The sequence below is a fragment of the Dendrobates tinctorius genome, unplaced genomic scaffold, assembly GCF_039654945.1.
Source record: "Dendrobates tinctorius isolate UK_male_01 unplaced genomic scaffold, ASM3965494v1 ptg000011l, whole genome shotgun sequence".
NCBI classification, from domain to species: domain Eukaryota; kingdom Metazoa; phylum Chordata; class Amphibia; order Anura; family Dendrobatidae; genus Dendrobates; species Dendrobates tinctorius.
In genome coordinates this window covers 116138907-116155004 of record NW_027361679.1, presented here as the reverse complement: position 1 = coordinate 116155004, position 16098 = coordinate 116138907, and the positions used below count along the sequence as shown (strand labels likewise).

The window sequence follows — 16098 nt, the reverse complement described above, 5'->3', positions numbered from 1 at the left end:
TCCCCGGGCCCTCCTGGGTTCCGGGTTCGTGTGGGCGTAGGTGAGATCCTCGGTGGCTCCGGAGAGCCCCCACCGTGCCGCCCTCCCCTCGCGCACGCCGCATCTCGATCCACGTGACAGGGGAGAGATGATGGCTTCTTCCGGCCGCTGACGTCAGCGGCGCTAGGGATTCTGGGTGCACCGGCTGACGTCAGCAAAAGGCGACGGTGTAATGGCGCCGGGTGCAATGCCGGCCGTCTTTCGGAAGCGGTCAGCCGGCGGTCGCAGGGGGGGAAGGAGGAGACGCTCACCAGGACGGAGGCGCGTCATTTAAAAGGGGAAGCAGCGGCAGAACGAGCAGTGCAAGATGGAGTCAGAACAGGAGCGTTCAGTGTCCCTGGCTCCCTCACAGCCCTCTGGCAGAAAACATGGAAGCCGTTCAAGCAGCAGTTGCCCCAGCCGCAGGTCGGGGGACTCCTCTTGGTCCAAAGAGCACAGGTCATGTGCTCCGACGCAGCCTCCGAGTCCGGTACCCTTGATTTCGGGTGGTGAGTGATCTTCGTGAATGCTAGCATTTTGTTAAAGGGTTTCTCTGTCTATGTTTGACCCCGTAGGAAAGGCCCAAAAAAGCAGGAAGCATGATAAATAATAGGGACTGCGCCATATGTAAAGCGGCCCTAGCAAGAGACTGGCAGAAAGATCTGTGCCGGTTGTATTCAGCGAACTATGGCGGAGGAAGCGCCTAGTTTCGCGGCTAATCTGATATCTGCCCTTAGGTCGGAAATGGAGGGTTCAATTAAGACCCTATTGAAAAAAAGGAGGAAAGGTAGAAAGGATCCCCAGTTCTCCCTCGAATTTCAATTCAGCCTCGTCCCAATCAGAACAGGCGTCCTCATCAGACTCCTCAGACAGTGACACAGGGGGCAAGCCATGTTTTCTGGTGGAAGACACAGATGCCCTCCTAAAAGCCATTAGGACAACAATCGGCCTACAGGAAGAGAAAACGACAAAAACCCTAGAAGACGTTATGTTTGGGGGGCTCCAGGAGAGAAAAAAGCGTACCTTTCCGGTGAACGAAAGGATTCAGGCACTCAGAGAGAGTGGAGGAAACCAGAAAAGACAGGGGCTCTTCCCTCCACCTCTAAAAGGCGATACCCTTTTGAGCACAAGGACGTGGAAATATGGGACAAAGTCCCAAAAACAGACGCGGCAGTATCCAGGTCTTCAAAAAAATCGGCCCTGCCCCTGGAAGATTCAGGGGTTCTTAGAGACCCACTAGATAAAAAGGCAGACTCATATCTGAGGCATGCATGGGAAGCGACAGCAGGAGGACTAAAGCCGGCGATAGCGGGCACCTGCACGGCACGCTCCCTCATGATCTGGCTGCAGCAGTTGGAAGAAAAATTAGCATCAAGGGTCCCAAGAGAGAAAATATTGGCAGATATGTATCTCTTGCATGGGGCAGCAGCTTTTTTAGCGGACACCTCGGCGGATTCTATGAGGTTAACGGCCAGAGCAGCAAGTTTATCAAATGCTGCTAGGCAAGCACTTTGGCTTAAAGGCTGTCCGAGTGACGTGCAATATAAGGCTAAACTGGGCTCTCTCCCCTGTGATGGGAAATTCTTATTCGGAAAGAACTTGGATGACATCCTGGAAAAAGCAAGCGATAGGAAAAAAGGCTTCCCCAGGCTCCCAATAGAGCAGAGGAGACAGCCCTTTCGGAGGGGCGGAAGGTTCAGTAGGGGGTGTCCTCCGGCCGATAGAAGATTGGAGGACAAAAGGAAAAAGTCAGGCTTTATGTTTGGTGGGGGTACCTCCACCTCAAAAAAGTCACCACAATGACGCCAGTATTCCAGTAGAGTGGAGATTGGCACTCTTTTCCCAGGCCTGGGAAGAGATCTCCTCCAATACCTGGATCCTAGGCATCTTAAAAGAAGGCCTGAAAATCCCCTTTGTTCACCAACCGAAACCCGTGTTCGTAGTTAGCCCTATCAGAAGAGCGGCAGAAGAACAATTGGCCTTGGAAGCAGTGATCCTGAACTTAATAGCCAAACAAGTCCTTTACGAAGTCCCAGACACACAGAAGGGAAAGGGGTTCTATTCACCACTTTTTTTGATCAAGAAACCGGACCAATCATTCAGGACAATTATAAACCTCAGTGAACTCAATCGGTGGATAAGGAATCAGACCTTCAAGATGGAGTCAGTGACTACGGCCATAAAGCTACTACATCAAGACTGCTTTATGGCTGTAGTCAATCTGAAGGACGCATATTATCATATCCCTATTCATCCAGATTACCAAAAATACTTGAGGGTAGCACTTTATATCCCAGGCATACTGAAGCACTTCCAGTTCACAGCTCTTCCATTTGGTATATCCATAGCCCCGAGAGTTTTCACCAAGGTCATAGCGGAGGTAACAGCTTTCCTTCGGATTCAAGATACAGTCATAATACCCTATCTGGACGATTTCCTCATAGTGGGCAACTCCGAGGACCAATGTATTGCGCAGTTAAGTCAGGGGACCGACACCTTACAAGAATTGGGGTGGATAATAAATTTCAAAAAATCAAAACTACATCCCCTAAAGCAACAGACCTTCCTGGGATTTATCCTGGACTCAGAACAACAGGTGTGTCTGCTTCCGGAGGCCAAAAAAGAGAAGGTGCGGAACATGGCTTTGTCAGCCCGAGACCAACCTCAGATGACGTTGAGGAAAGCGATGTCTCTTCTAGGCACTCTGACGTCCTGTATTCCTGCACTCAGGTGGGCTCAATTTCATACCCGTCAATTCCAGCGGGAGATACTAGCAGCACAAAGAGCGCTAGGAGGGCGTTTAGAAGGAGGTCTAGAGCTTTCATTACAGACCAGACACTCTCTCAACTGGTGGCTGGACAATACAAATTTGGCCGCAGGAATACTTTGGGACAAACAGGCGACAGATGTGATTCTAACGGACGCAAGCTCCCTGGGGTGGGGGGCGCACCTAAGGGGTCACGTAGGCCAGGGGTCCTGGACACCTCAAGAAAGGAGGGCATCCTCCAATCTCAGAGAATTGTGGGCTGTGAACAAAGCCCTAACCCACTTCTTTCCCCTACTCAGGGGTCGCGAGGTCCGCATCATGTCAGACAACAAAGTGACGGTGGCATACATCAACCATCGGGGGGGGGACAAAATCATACCCCCTAATGAAAGCAGCAGACGACATCCTGAGCAAGGCAGAGCAACACCTACACTCTTTAACAGCCTTACACATAAAAGGGGCAGAAAACATATAGGCCAATTTTCTAAGCCACAATACTCTGAGGCAGGGAGAATGGGTCCTAAATCGGTCCATTTTTCAAAAAGTAACGCAGCTCTGGGGGGAACCAGTGATAGACCTCTTTGCCAACAAGCACAACAGGCAAACACAAAGGTTTTGCTCCCTAAACCCAAGGGAAGATCCATGGGCAGTGGACTCTCTGCACATTCAGTGGGACTTCAAGCTGGCCTATGCGTTTACCCCAGTCGCTATGATCCCAACAGTGGTCAAGAAGATCAGGACCGATCGAGCCACAGAAAATCTGATAGCCCCATTCTGGCCAAAAAGGTCCTGGTTTGCTCTACTACGGAGAATGTCCGTCTCCGATCCATGGGTTCTGCCAGAGATCCTGGACCTTCTAGCTCAGGGCCCGATACTCCACGCACAGGTCAAAGGATTCCATCTGATGGCGTGGAATTTGAAAGGTCGCTTTTAAGGGGTAAAGGGTTCTCCTCGGGGTTGGTGGCCACCCTGCTTAAAAGTAGGAAACCGGTGACAACTAACATCTACGGCAGAACATGGAATAAATTCCTACAGTTCCTAGGTAAGCCGTTAGAACAAGAACCCCCGATTAGTGCCATCTTGGAGTTTTTACAAGCAGGTTTACAGCTAGGATTAGGGGTAAATACACTTAAGGTTCAGGTATCTGCACTAGGGGCACTCTATAACTGCAACTTGGCAGAAAATAGATGGATAGCCAGATTCATCAAATCATGTCATAGGGCTAAACCTATTCCAATACCCAGGATAGCTCCTTGGGATTTAAACCTAGTACTAGAGGCCCTTACAAAGAACCATATGAACCATTACATCAGCTCCCTGTAAAATTTCTGACCCTAAAAACAATCATTTTAGTGGCCCTTACTTCAGCCCATAGAATAAGCGACCTGCAGGCTCTCTCAGTAAATACACCCTATACACAAGTTTTTCAAGACAGGGTGGTGCTAAGGACAGACCCCGCTTATCTGCCTAAGGTAGCGTCAGATTTCCTTCGAGGTCAAGAGATTATTCTCCCATCCTTCTATGATAATCCAAAGAATCCAGGGGAAGAAAAGTTCCATAGTTTGGATGATAAGAGGGCCCTTCTCAGGGGCGTATCTAGGGGGGGCAGCCGGGGCAGTTGCCCCGGGCGCAGCCGGCAGGGGGCGCAGTCCGGGCCGCAATGCAGCGGTCCACAGTGTCCTCCCCGGCCTGAGAGTCGGCGGTTCTCTGTGTCAGCTGTCAAGCTGACAGCTGGCGCAGAGAAGGTGCACGTGCCGGCTCCCAGGGAACAATTGTACTGGCGTCTGTATAGACGCCAGTACAATAGAAGCTCTGACCGCCGGGCCAGAGCGACGTCAGCAGTGTGACGTCATGTGATCACGCTGCTGACGTCACTCCCCGGAGCCCAGAGTGCTCAGTGAACGCTCATCGCTGGTGGTAAGTGTGCTCCAATGTGGAGCTGAAGAAACCACCGAAGATGGGGGGTGTTAATGTGTGGCGATGGGGTTAATGAGTGGAGATGAGGTTAATGTGGGGATGGGGATTAATGTGTGGGGAGGTTAAAGAGTGGGGATGGGGTTAATGGACGGGGTTAATGTGTGGGGATGGGGGTTAATGAGTGGGGGGTTAATGAGTGGGGATGGGGGTTACTGAGTGGGGGGGTTAAAGAGTGGGGATGGGGGTTACTGTGTGGGGGGTTAAAGAGTGGGGATGGGGTTAATGTGTGGGGTTAATGAGTGGGGATGGGGGTTAATGTGGGGATGGGGGTTAATGTGTGGGGATGGGGTTAATAAGTGGGAGGGTTAATGAGTGGGGATGGGGGTTACTGAGTGGGGGGGTTAATGAGTGGGGATGGGGGTTACTGTGTGGGGGGGTTAATGAGTGGGGATGGAGGTTACTGTGTGGGGGGGTTAAAGAGTGGGGATGGGGGTTACTGTGTGGGGGGGTTAAAGAGTGGGGATGGGGGTTACTGTGTGGGGGGGTTAAAGAGTGGGGATGGGGTTACTGTGTGGGGGGATTAAAGAGTGGGGATGGGGTTAATGTGTGGGGGTTAATGTGTGGGGATGGGGGTTATTGAGTGGGGGTTAATGAGTGGGGATGGAATTAATGTCTGGGGGGTTAATGAGTGGGGATGGGGGTTAATGTGTGGGGGATTTGGAGTGGGGGGTACATAATGTGTTGGGGGATTTGGGAGTATGGACGGGGGGTTAATGAGTGGGGATGGAATTAATGAGTGGGGATGGGGGTTATTTGGGGGGTTAATGAGTAGGGATGGGGTTAATATGTGGGGGATTTGGAGTGGGGGATACATAATGTGTGGGGGGGATTTGGAAGTGAGGATGGGGGTTATTTAATGTGTGGGGGATTTGGAGTGGGGATGGGGGTTAATGAGTGGGGATAATGTGTGGGGGATTTGGAGTGGGGGTACATAATGTGTGGGGGGATTTGGGAGTGGGGATGGGGGTTATTGTGTGTGAGGGATTTGGAGTGTGGATGGGGGGTTACTTAATGTGTGTGAGGGATTTGGAGTGTGGATGGGGGTTATTTAATGTGTGAGGGATTTGGAGTGGGGATGGGGGGATTTAATGTGTGTGGGGAGATTTTAGAACACAGTATGTATGAGGAAACAGTATGGGGGTTGGGTGCAGACAGTACTGGGAGCGAACGGGTTAATATATGTGGACACAGTATGGGGAGTCAGGGGTATGTGTGAGCAGACAGTATAGAGAGTGAGGGGGTAAATATATGATGAGACAGTATGGTGAACAGAGGGATGTTAGAGGAGGGAGGGGAATAGTGTGAGGTGACAGTATACTGCAGACATTTTTATTTAGGAGCATTATAATGACACTTCTATCTTTAAGGGATCGTGTGGAGATTTGTTGCAGAAGACTGGAGAAGATGAAAGTCTGCAGAGACGAGATGTGGGTGAGAAAACTCATCATGGGGTTTGGACAAGAAGAAGAAAAGGAGACTGACTGCAGAGACGACATCATCTATAAGGTACTTGGATGAAAATGTTATTTGTGCTACTGACTTATTCTCATGTTTTTATTTGTTAGGAACATTAAAGGTGTTCTCCAGGTTTGTACGGAGTCTGCAGTCATTCTATGTGACTGCAGACGTCTGAATAATCACAGTGCTCACTGAACGCTGTTAGGATTCTCTCATGCTGGTAATTTACATACATACGGTCACATGCTGACTAGACATGTGTGGCCTCACTCAATGAATATGAACGGAGCGAGGCTGGGCACGTCTAGTCGGAATGTGGCCAGAAGTATATAAATCACATACTTGTGCTGACATGACTGTACATCGGCAAGGGAGAATCCTAAAAGTGTGCAGGTGCATTCGTTGTGAGAATTCAGAAGCTGCAATGTCAGGATTCAGCTCTGCAGGTTCCAGTAGTCATCACATGGACACTTCACTCATATGCGATTTTCATGCTTGACAACGAGCTTCTCTTCCTGCTTACAGTTTTTTACTGAACATTGAGAGCATTAGGGAGAGCAGCTCGTGGGTACATGGCTAAGTGTGCAAGTCGCATATGTACTTGGGGGGCGCTGAACCAAATTCTTGCCCCGGGTGCCAGGAAGCCAAGATACGCCTCTGGCCCTTCTAGAATAAATATCTGTCACTAGCCAGTGGAGGAGGTCCCAGTCCCTATTCGTAGCTTTTCAGGGTGCCAGGAAAGGCTATGGGGTTTCAAAAGGGACTATTGCTAGATGGATTAGGGAGGCCATTAGTGTAGCCTACTCAGCTAGTGGTATCCCGATTCCTGACGGCATCAAGGCTCATTCCACCAGAGCCGTGGCAACCTCCTGGGCTGAAAAGGCAGAGGTATCGATTGAACAGATTTGTAAGGCCGCTACCTGGGCCTCACCTTCAACCTTCTTTAACCCCTTCCTGACATCCGACGTACTATCCCGTCCATGGGACCCCCGGGCCCCTATGCCCATGGACGGGATAGTACGTCTACCGCGATCAGCGGCGCCCACGTGGTGAGCGCCGCTGATCGCGGCCGGGTGTCAGCTGATTATCACAGCTGACACCCGGCACAATGTGTCAGGGGCGGTCACGGACCACCCCCGACACGTTAACCCCTTGCACACCGCGATCAAACATGATTGCGGTGTACCGGGGGTTAAAGGGTAGCATCGGCAGGGAGGGGGCTCCCTCCGTGCTTCCCTGAGCACCCCACGGCAGCGCAATGTGCAGCGCTGCTGCCGGGGGCTCCTTTCCTGCAGGCCCCCGAATCCAAGATGGCGACGGGGGCCTTCGGGGGCCTGCAGGAAGCTGGCTTCCTCAGTGCCTGCAAAGCGCAGGCATGAGGAAGCCTTGTGCACTGCCTGTGACAGATCGCTGATCTGTCACATTGATCTGTGATGTGACAGATCAGCGATCTGTCACAGAACAGTAATGTCCCACCTGGGACTATTTAATAAAGTAAAAAAAAAATAAAAATATAGTGTTAAATTAATTTTAAAAAAATCGCCAAATAAATTACAAAAAAAAAAAAAAAAATTCCCCCAAATAAATCCATTTTTTGAAAATAAAAAAAACCCAAAACAATGAAAGTACACATATTAGGTATCGCCGCGTCCGCAACGACCCGCCCTATAAAACTGTCCCATTAGTTAACCCCTTTAGCGAACCCCTTAAAAAATAAAAATAAAAAACAAAGCAAAAAATAATGATTTATTATCATACCGCCAAACAAAAAGTGCAATAACGCGTGATCAAAAAGACGCATATAAATATCCATGGTACCGCTGAAAACGTCATCTTGTCCTGCAAAAAATGAGCCATGACACAGCATCATCAGTGAAAAAATAAAAAAGTTATAGCTCGCAGAATAAAGCGATGCAAAAATAATTATTTTTTATATTAAATAGTTTTCATTGCATAAAACCGACAAAACATAAAAAAACGACCTAAATGAGGTATCGCTGTAACCGTACTGACCCGAAGAATAAAACCACTTTATCAATTTTACCGCACGCGGAACGGTGTAAACGCACCCCCCCAAAAGAAATTCATGAAACGCTGGTTTTTGTTCATTCTGCGTCCCAAAAATCGGAATAAAAAGCGATCAAAAAATGTCACGTGCCCGAAAATGGTACCAATAAAAACATCAACTCGTCCCGCAAAAAATAAGACCTCACATGACTCGGTGGATCAAAATACAGAAAAATTATAGCTCTCAATATGTGGTGATGCAAAAACTATTTTTACAATAAAAAGCGTCTTTTAGCGTGTGACAGCCGCCAAACATAAAAACCGCCATAAATAGTAAATCAAACCCCCGTTATCACCCCCTTAGTTAGGGAAAAATAATAAAATAAAAAAAATGTATTTATTTCCATTTTTCCATTACGGTTAGGACTAGGGATAGGGCTAGGGTTAGGGCTAGGGTTAGGGTTAGGGTTAGGGTTAGGGCTGAGATTAGGGTTAGGGGTGTGTTGGGGTTCGGGTTGGAGTTAGAATTGGGGGTTTCCACTGTTTGGGCACATCAGGGGCTCTCCAAATGCAACATGGCGTCTGATTTCAATTCCAGCCAATTCTGAGTTGAAAAAGTCAAATGGTGCTCCTTCCCTTCCAAGCTCTGACATGCGCCCAAACAGTGTTTTACCCCCACATGTAGGGTATCAGCCTACTCAGGACAAATTGTAAAACAATTTTTGGGGTCCAATTTCTCCTGTTACCCTTAGGAAAATAAAAAAATTGGGGGCAAAAATATCATTTTTGTGGAAAAAAATGATTTTTTTATTTTCACGTCCGAGCCTTATAAAATTCTGTGAAGCACTTGGGGGTTCAAAGTGCTCACCACACATCTAGATAAGTTCCGTGGGGGGTCTAGTGTCCAAAATGGGGTCACTTGTGGGGAGTTTCAATAGGTTAGGTACATCAGGGGCTCTCCAAACGCACATGACACCCGCAGACCATTCCATCAAAGTCTGCATTCCAAAACGTCACTACTTCCCTTCCGAGCCCCGACGTGTGTCCATACAGTAGTTTTCTCCCACATATGGGGTGTCAGCGTACTCATGACAAATTGGACAACAACTTTTGGGGTCCAATTTCTCCTGTTACGCTTGGGAAAATGAAAAAATTGGGGACTAATTGATCATGTTTGTGGAAAAAATATACGATTTTTTTATTTTCATGCCCGGGCATTATAAACTTCTGTGAAGCTCTTGGGGGTTCAAAGTGCTCCTCACACATCTAGATAAGTTCCTTAGGGGGTCTCATTTCCAAAATGGGGTCACTTGTGGGGGATTTCCACTGTTTAGGTACATTAGGGGCTCTCCAAATGCAACATGGCACCCGCAGAACATTCCCTCAAAGTCTGCATTCCAAAACGTCACTACTTCCCTTCCGAGCCCCGACGTGTGTCCATACAGTAGTTTTCTCCCACATATGGGGTGTCAGCGTACTCAGGACAAATTGGACAACAACTTTTGGGGTTCAATTTCTCCTGTTACCCTTGGGAAAATAAAAAAATTGGGGACTAATTGATCATGTTTGTGGAAAAAATACGATTTTTTTATTTTCATGCCCGGGCATTATAAACTTCTGTGAAGCCCTTGGGGGTTCAAAGTGCTCACCTCACATCTAGATAAGTTCCTTATGGGGTCTAGTTTTCAAAATGGGGTCATTTGTGGGGGATTTCCACTGTTTAGGTACATTAGGGGCTCTCCAAAGGCAACATGACACCCGCAGACCATTCCATCAAAGTCTGCATTCCAAAACGTCACTACTTCCCTTCCGAGCCCCGACGTGTGTCCATACAGTAGTTTTCTCCCACATATGGGGCGTCAGCGTACTCAGGACAAATTGGACAACAATTTTGGGGTTCAATTTCTCCTGTTACCCTTGGGAAAATAAAAAAATTGGGGATTAATTGATCGTGTTTGTGGAAAAAAATACGATTTTTTTATTTTCATGCCTGGGCATTATAAACTTCTGTGAAGACCTTGGGGGTTCAAAGTGCTCACCTCACATCTAGATAAGTTCCTTAGGGGGTCTAGTTTTCAAAATGGGGTCATTTGTGGGGGGTTTCCACTGTGTAGGTACATCAGGGGTTTTCCAATCGCGACATGGTGTCCGATCTCAATTCCAGCCAAAAACGTCAAATGGCGCTGCTTCCCTTCCGAGCTCTGCCATGCGCCCAAATAGTGGTTTACCCCCACATGTGGGGTATCAGCGTACTCAGGACAAATTGCACAATAACTTTTAGGGTCCTGTTACCCTTGGAAAAATAAGAATTGAGGGTGAAAAGATCATTTTTGTGGAAAAAATATGATTTTTTAATTGTACAGCTTTATGTTATAAACTTCTGTGAAGCCCTTGGGGGTTCAAAGTTCTCACCACACATCTAGATATGTTCCTTAGGGGGTCTAGTTTCCAAAATGGTGTCATTTGTGGGGGGTTTCCACTGTTTTGGTACATCAGGGGTTTTCCAATCGCGACATGATGTCCGATCTCAATTCCAGCCAAAAACATCAAATGGCGCTGCTTCCCTTCCGAGCTCTGCCATGAGCCCAAATAGTGGTTTACCCCCACATGTGGGGGATCAGCGTACTCAGGACAAATTGCACAATAACTTTTAGGGTCCTGTTACCCTTGGGAAAATAAAATTTGGGGTGAAAAGATCATTTTTGTGGAAAAAATATGATTTTTTAATTGTACTGCTGTATGTTATAAACTTCTGTAAAGCCCTTGTGGGTTCAAAGTTCTCACCACATATCTAGATAAGTTCCTTGGGGGGTCTAGTTTCCAAAATGGGGTCACTTGTAGGGGGTTTCCACTGTTTAGGTACATCAGGGACTCTCCAAACGTGACATGGCGTCCGATCTGAATTCCAGACAATTTTGCATTGAAAAAGTCAAACGGCGCTCCTTCCATTCTGAGCTCTGCCATGTGCCGAAACAGTCGTTCCCCCCCGCATATCAGGTATCCGCGTACTCAGGACAAATTGCACAATAACTTTTGCAGTCCAATTTCTCCTGTTACCCTTGGTAAAATAAAAAAAATTGAACCTGAAGTCCTTTTTTTGTGAAAAAAGTTAGATGTTCATTTTTTTTTAAATATTCAAAAAAATTCCTGTGACGCACCTAAAGGGTTAATAAACTTCTTGGATGTGGTTTTGAGCACCTTAAGGGGTGCAGTTTTTAGAATGGTGTCACTTTTGGGTATTTTCTATCATATAGACCCATCAAAGTGGCTTCAAATGTGATGTGGTCCGTAAAAATAAAATGGTGGTGTAAAAATGAGAACTCGCTGGTCAACTTTTAACCCTTATAACTTCCTAACAAAAAAAAATTTTGGTTCCAAAATTGTGCTGATGTAAAGTAAACATGTGGGAAATGTTAGTTATCAAGTTTTTTGGGTGCCATATCTCTGTGATTTAAGGGCATAAAAATTCAACGTTTGAAAATTGCGAACTTTTCAAAATTTTCGCCAAATTTCCGTTTTTCTCACAAGTAAACGCAAGTTATTTGAATGAAATTTTACCACTAACATGAAGTACAATATGTCACGAGAAAACAATGTCAGAATCTCCGTGATCCATGTAAGCGTTTCAGAGTTATGACCTCATAAAGGTACAGTGGTCAGAATTGTAAAAATTGGCCCGGTCATGAACGTGCAAACCACCCTTGGGGGTGAAGGGGTTAAGCACTATAGATTAAATCTATTGTCCTCTGCTGACTAAATCTTTGGTAGATGGTTGCTGCAAGCGGTGGTCCCTCCCTAAGGTGTTTGAAGTCTCCAAAAATCTCTCAGGTGTGCTGTCATGGGTGAAGGGAAAACCACTATGGTTACTTACCGGTAGCCAGTTTTTCCGGAACCCATGACAGCACCCGTATATTGCCTCCCCCCTTTTTTCACCATATGGGTGTGCACAATTAGTAGGATGCTTTTGAGTGATGTGGTGTTGGATTAAACATGTAACTAACCGGAAAGTCCTCTCAATGCTCTGTAACCCAACTGAAGCGGGGGAGAGGTGCCGCCCCTTGTATCTCAGTAGGTTCCTGTCCTGGCGGGGCGGATCCCTCTCTCAGGTGTGCTGTCATGGGTTCTGGAAAAACCGGCTACCTGTAAGTAACCATGGTGGCTTTCCAGCTCTAATTGGGCGAGTCTCTCCTGAATATTATAGGCCTGCTCCTCATCTACTTGAATAGATTTTCTCATCACTTCCCCCATGGAACAGATTTTGTCAATATAACTTTCTGTTTCAGAGGAGTAGGTCTCATGAGCTCCCAGCACTGGCTCTGACAGGACAGGCTTTTTATTTGCTATTAGCTGTAGCATTTGCTTCCTGTATTTGCCCATTATCAGTTCTAGTGCATACTGATGTTCCTCCAAAGACAACCAGAGCTCTTTATTTTCTTGCAGTAGGTCTCTAATCTGAGTGTTTTCCTGACATAAAAGCATATGTGGTTTGTATTTTGAGGTGTCCTTTATTTCTGCCAAGTCTTCTTGATACTTTTCTGGCAGAGTTGTTCCAACCCCCTTTATGGGTTCAACATGCTTACTGTATGTAGCGAGCTGGACTGTTCAATTAGGGATTCTGCAGCCTTGTCATGATCCTTAAGTCTCTCTAACAGAGTCTTGGCGTCCTGTAAGATCTTGTCAATGGGGGGCATGTCATGGCTGCAACTGCCAAACCTGCCTGGCTGTGACACTCCACTGTCCCAGCAACTTCTGCCTCCAGTCACTGGAAGTTACAAGCAAGCACTTGTAGCCCACTGTATTGCCAAGTTTTTAACATTAAGGTTCGGATATGGCTTTAAAGAAGGCTACTACTTGCGATATAACACAATTTTATTTCAATGTACAAAATTAAAGGAATTGTATGATTGAATAGTATGATTGCGTACACTTTTGTATATTTTAAGATACAAAGGTTAAGTACATATAAAGATTGAATACATATAATGATTAAGTATAAAGATTAACTATAGACAGTATTCTCACATCATCAATCATCAAGAGGCTTTCAAACATCATCCGTCTGGAATATCAGAGAAGCAACGCCAATACAGAGAACCCCTGGAAGATTCACAACACTGCATGGGCGTCCCCACTTATGCAGGTATCAACACTGTACACATACAGGTATCCAGTTCTGCTTCTGCCTTAGTCATGTTTCTCTGGCCTTATATACTAAATTACACTTATGTGTAACTTGCTTCACCCAACCCTTCCAGTGGCCAGCCTTCAAGGTTGGATGAAACAGACAACATGGCATCATCAGTAGTATTGAGCATTCCGATACTGCAAATATCGGGTATCGGCCGATATTCGCGGTATCGGAATTCCGATACTGAGTTCCGATACTTTTTGCATATCGAATACCGGAATCGGAAGTTCCCATAATGCTATGAGCCAGCTTGATTTGATTCAGCCAATGAGGAATCCAAAGAAGTGTGGGCACATCCTGTTAGGCATGTTAACTAATGGCATGGCTTTGATTGGCTGCTGAAATGATGTCATGATGCACTATAAAAGCCGCCGCCACCATTTTGGGTTCACTCTGCTGTGAATTCAGTTAGGGACAGGACGCTACTGTTCAGACTCTGTGGGACAGTTAGAGATAGCGATTTTCTATATAGTGCTTTACCCAGGCTACTTTATCAACCGCTGTAGCTTTCTTTTGCCTTGCAGTGCTGTTCACAGCTGTCTGCAAGGTCTGTGTGTGTGAGTGCAGCTCACGCTGTAGTGTGTTCTGCAGCCACCTCTGGTTGTAGTCCGCTCAGCGTGCGTCACTGCCTCATACATTGTCCTTTTTTGCTGTAGTGCTGCTTATTTTTCCTGAATTTCTCCTATTGGTGTGCTTCCATCCGTATCCAGCTAGATTGGTTGCAAACACTATATAGGAGTAGATAGAGGAGCCTTTCTGCTGGCTTGTGCCCTGAAGCCCCAGCCAGATTAGTGTTAGCCTATTTTTTGTAGCTTCACCTATTGCATTATAGGTTAACTTCCTGCATTGTAATAGCTACAAAAAGTTTGTGATACTATCGCCTTTACATCTTTAGTCACATCCTTTTTTTTTTTTTGTGAAAAAAAACACGTAAAAAAAGTTCACCAAACACTCCACTTTACAGTTGTGTAGGCCACATTAGCTCATATTAAAGTGTAGTCCACACTTTATAAAATTAGTGTTTCTTATACCTGTTAGCAGCTGTTCATGAATAAGCTCACTAAGCCCTTAGTACTTTTCTGCCTATCTTTATCAGTCTACCAAGATGAAGAAGGCAGGGAGTAAGGCACGTGGTCGTGGGCGTGGAGTGCAGGGAGAGGATGTGGGAATTCTGTGCCTGCTGCGGGCACCAGTGACTCAGCATCTCCCAGTTTTCCCAGTGAACAGTCCTTTATGCGCAGCTTTGTAGGAGCTCGCCGTACCCCACTTCTGCGGTAGGAACAAATTGAAGCCATAGTCAGATGGATGGCAGCTAACGCATCAACTTCAATTACTTCCACATCCTCTCAGGTCCAGAGCACTGAAGAGCAACCATCTGTCTCTTCACCACCTGCCAAATTGCCCAGGCAGAGAGCCCTGGACAGGAGCCATCTCTAATTCTGTTCTCTGAATCTCTTGGCTTGGAAAGAGGGGGCCAGCCAAGCAGCATTCTAGAATGTGAAGAAGAGGGAGTATGCAGTGATGCGCAACAGCATTGTCTCTCTGAATCTGAAGAGGCGGGTGGGCCAGTGCCTATGGTCAGCACACCTCAGTACGCATCTGATGATGAGACTCAGGTGCCACTTTCTGGTGCGTACTGTGCTGGCGAGACTACCCAGGAGAAGCAGGTGTATGAAGAGTGTAGTGTAGATGATGAGGTCCTTGACCCATCATGGCGTGAGGAACAGGAAGGTGGTGGGAGCAGCTGAGGAAGAGATTCCCCAAACGGCCAAAACAGGAGGGAGAGGGAGGGGGCAGACTTGGTTGCCTGTAGCCTCCACTTCGGCACCCATTAGGAGCATTCCTCTTCCAAAACCCAAAATGGGCGCTCCCAGGACTTGCAGTGCGTGGTCCTTTTTTGATACAGTTGCAAATGACATTTGCTTTGTCAAATGCAAACTGTGTAATCAGAAAGTCAAAAGAGGGAAAAGTGTCAGCAACCTCGATACCACAAATATGTGGAAACATGTGTGGCCCAAGCACGAGGTGGAGTTACAAAGACACACTGAAGACGTAGGCCAACCTACAGCACCACCTACCACCTCTTCAGCTCGTGTTGTAGCTTCTTCCTCCGTATCACACACAGCCGGTTCAGCATCCTCACAGGATCACCATGGAAGAACCTCTGGCACTGTTTTACAGAGACCCAGTGTAATTCCACCCACAGCACCACGTTCCCGGTCATCCTCACACTCCCAGGCCACTCTACAGCCATCGGTAGCACAGGCATGGGAGAAAAGGCGGCCATACTCGGCAAACCATCCCCGAGCACAGGCTCTGAATGCTGGCATTGCAAAAATACTGTCCCTTGAAATGCTCTCATTCAGGCTGGTGGAGACTGACACCTCCCGTAACTTCAGGGCATTGGCAGTCCCACAATACAACGTGCCCAGCCGCTTTTATTTCAGCAGGCAAGCCGTCCCTGCCCTGCAAAAGCATGTGGAGGGAAAAATTAAACATGCGCTACTAAACGCCGTCAGTAGCAAGGTCCACCTGACCACCGATGTGTGGACCAGTAACCATGGACAGGCATGATACCTTTCCCTCACTGCCCATTGGGTAAATGTTGTGGAGCCGGGTACAGATCTTGAGAGTGGCGCTGTACGTGTTCTGCCAACTCCAAGGATTGCAGGAATCCAGTCTG

General features: G+C 47.1%; 1 pseudogene; it reads right to left on the bottom strand.

Annotated features, from left to right (window-relative positions):
- Positions 1-940: 940 nt before the first annotated feature.
- LOC141100516 (suppressor of IKBKE 1 pseudogene) lies at positions 941-12918 on the bottom strand (annotated as a pseudogene).
- Between the last annotated feature and the right edge of the window lie 3180 nt (positions 12919-16098).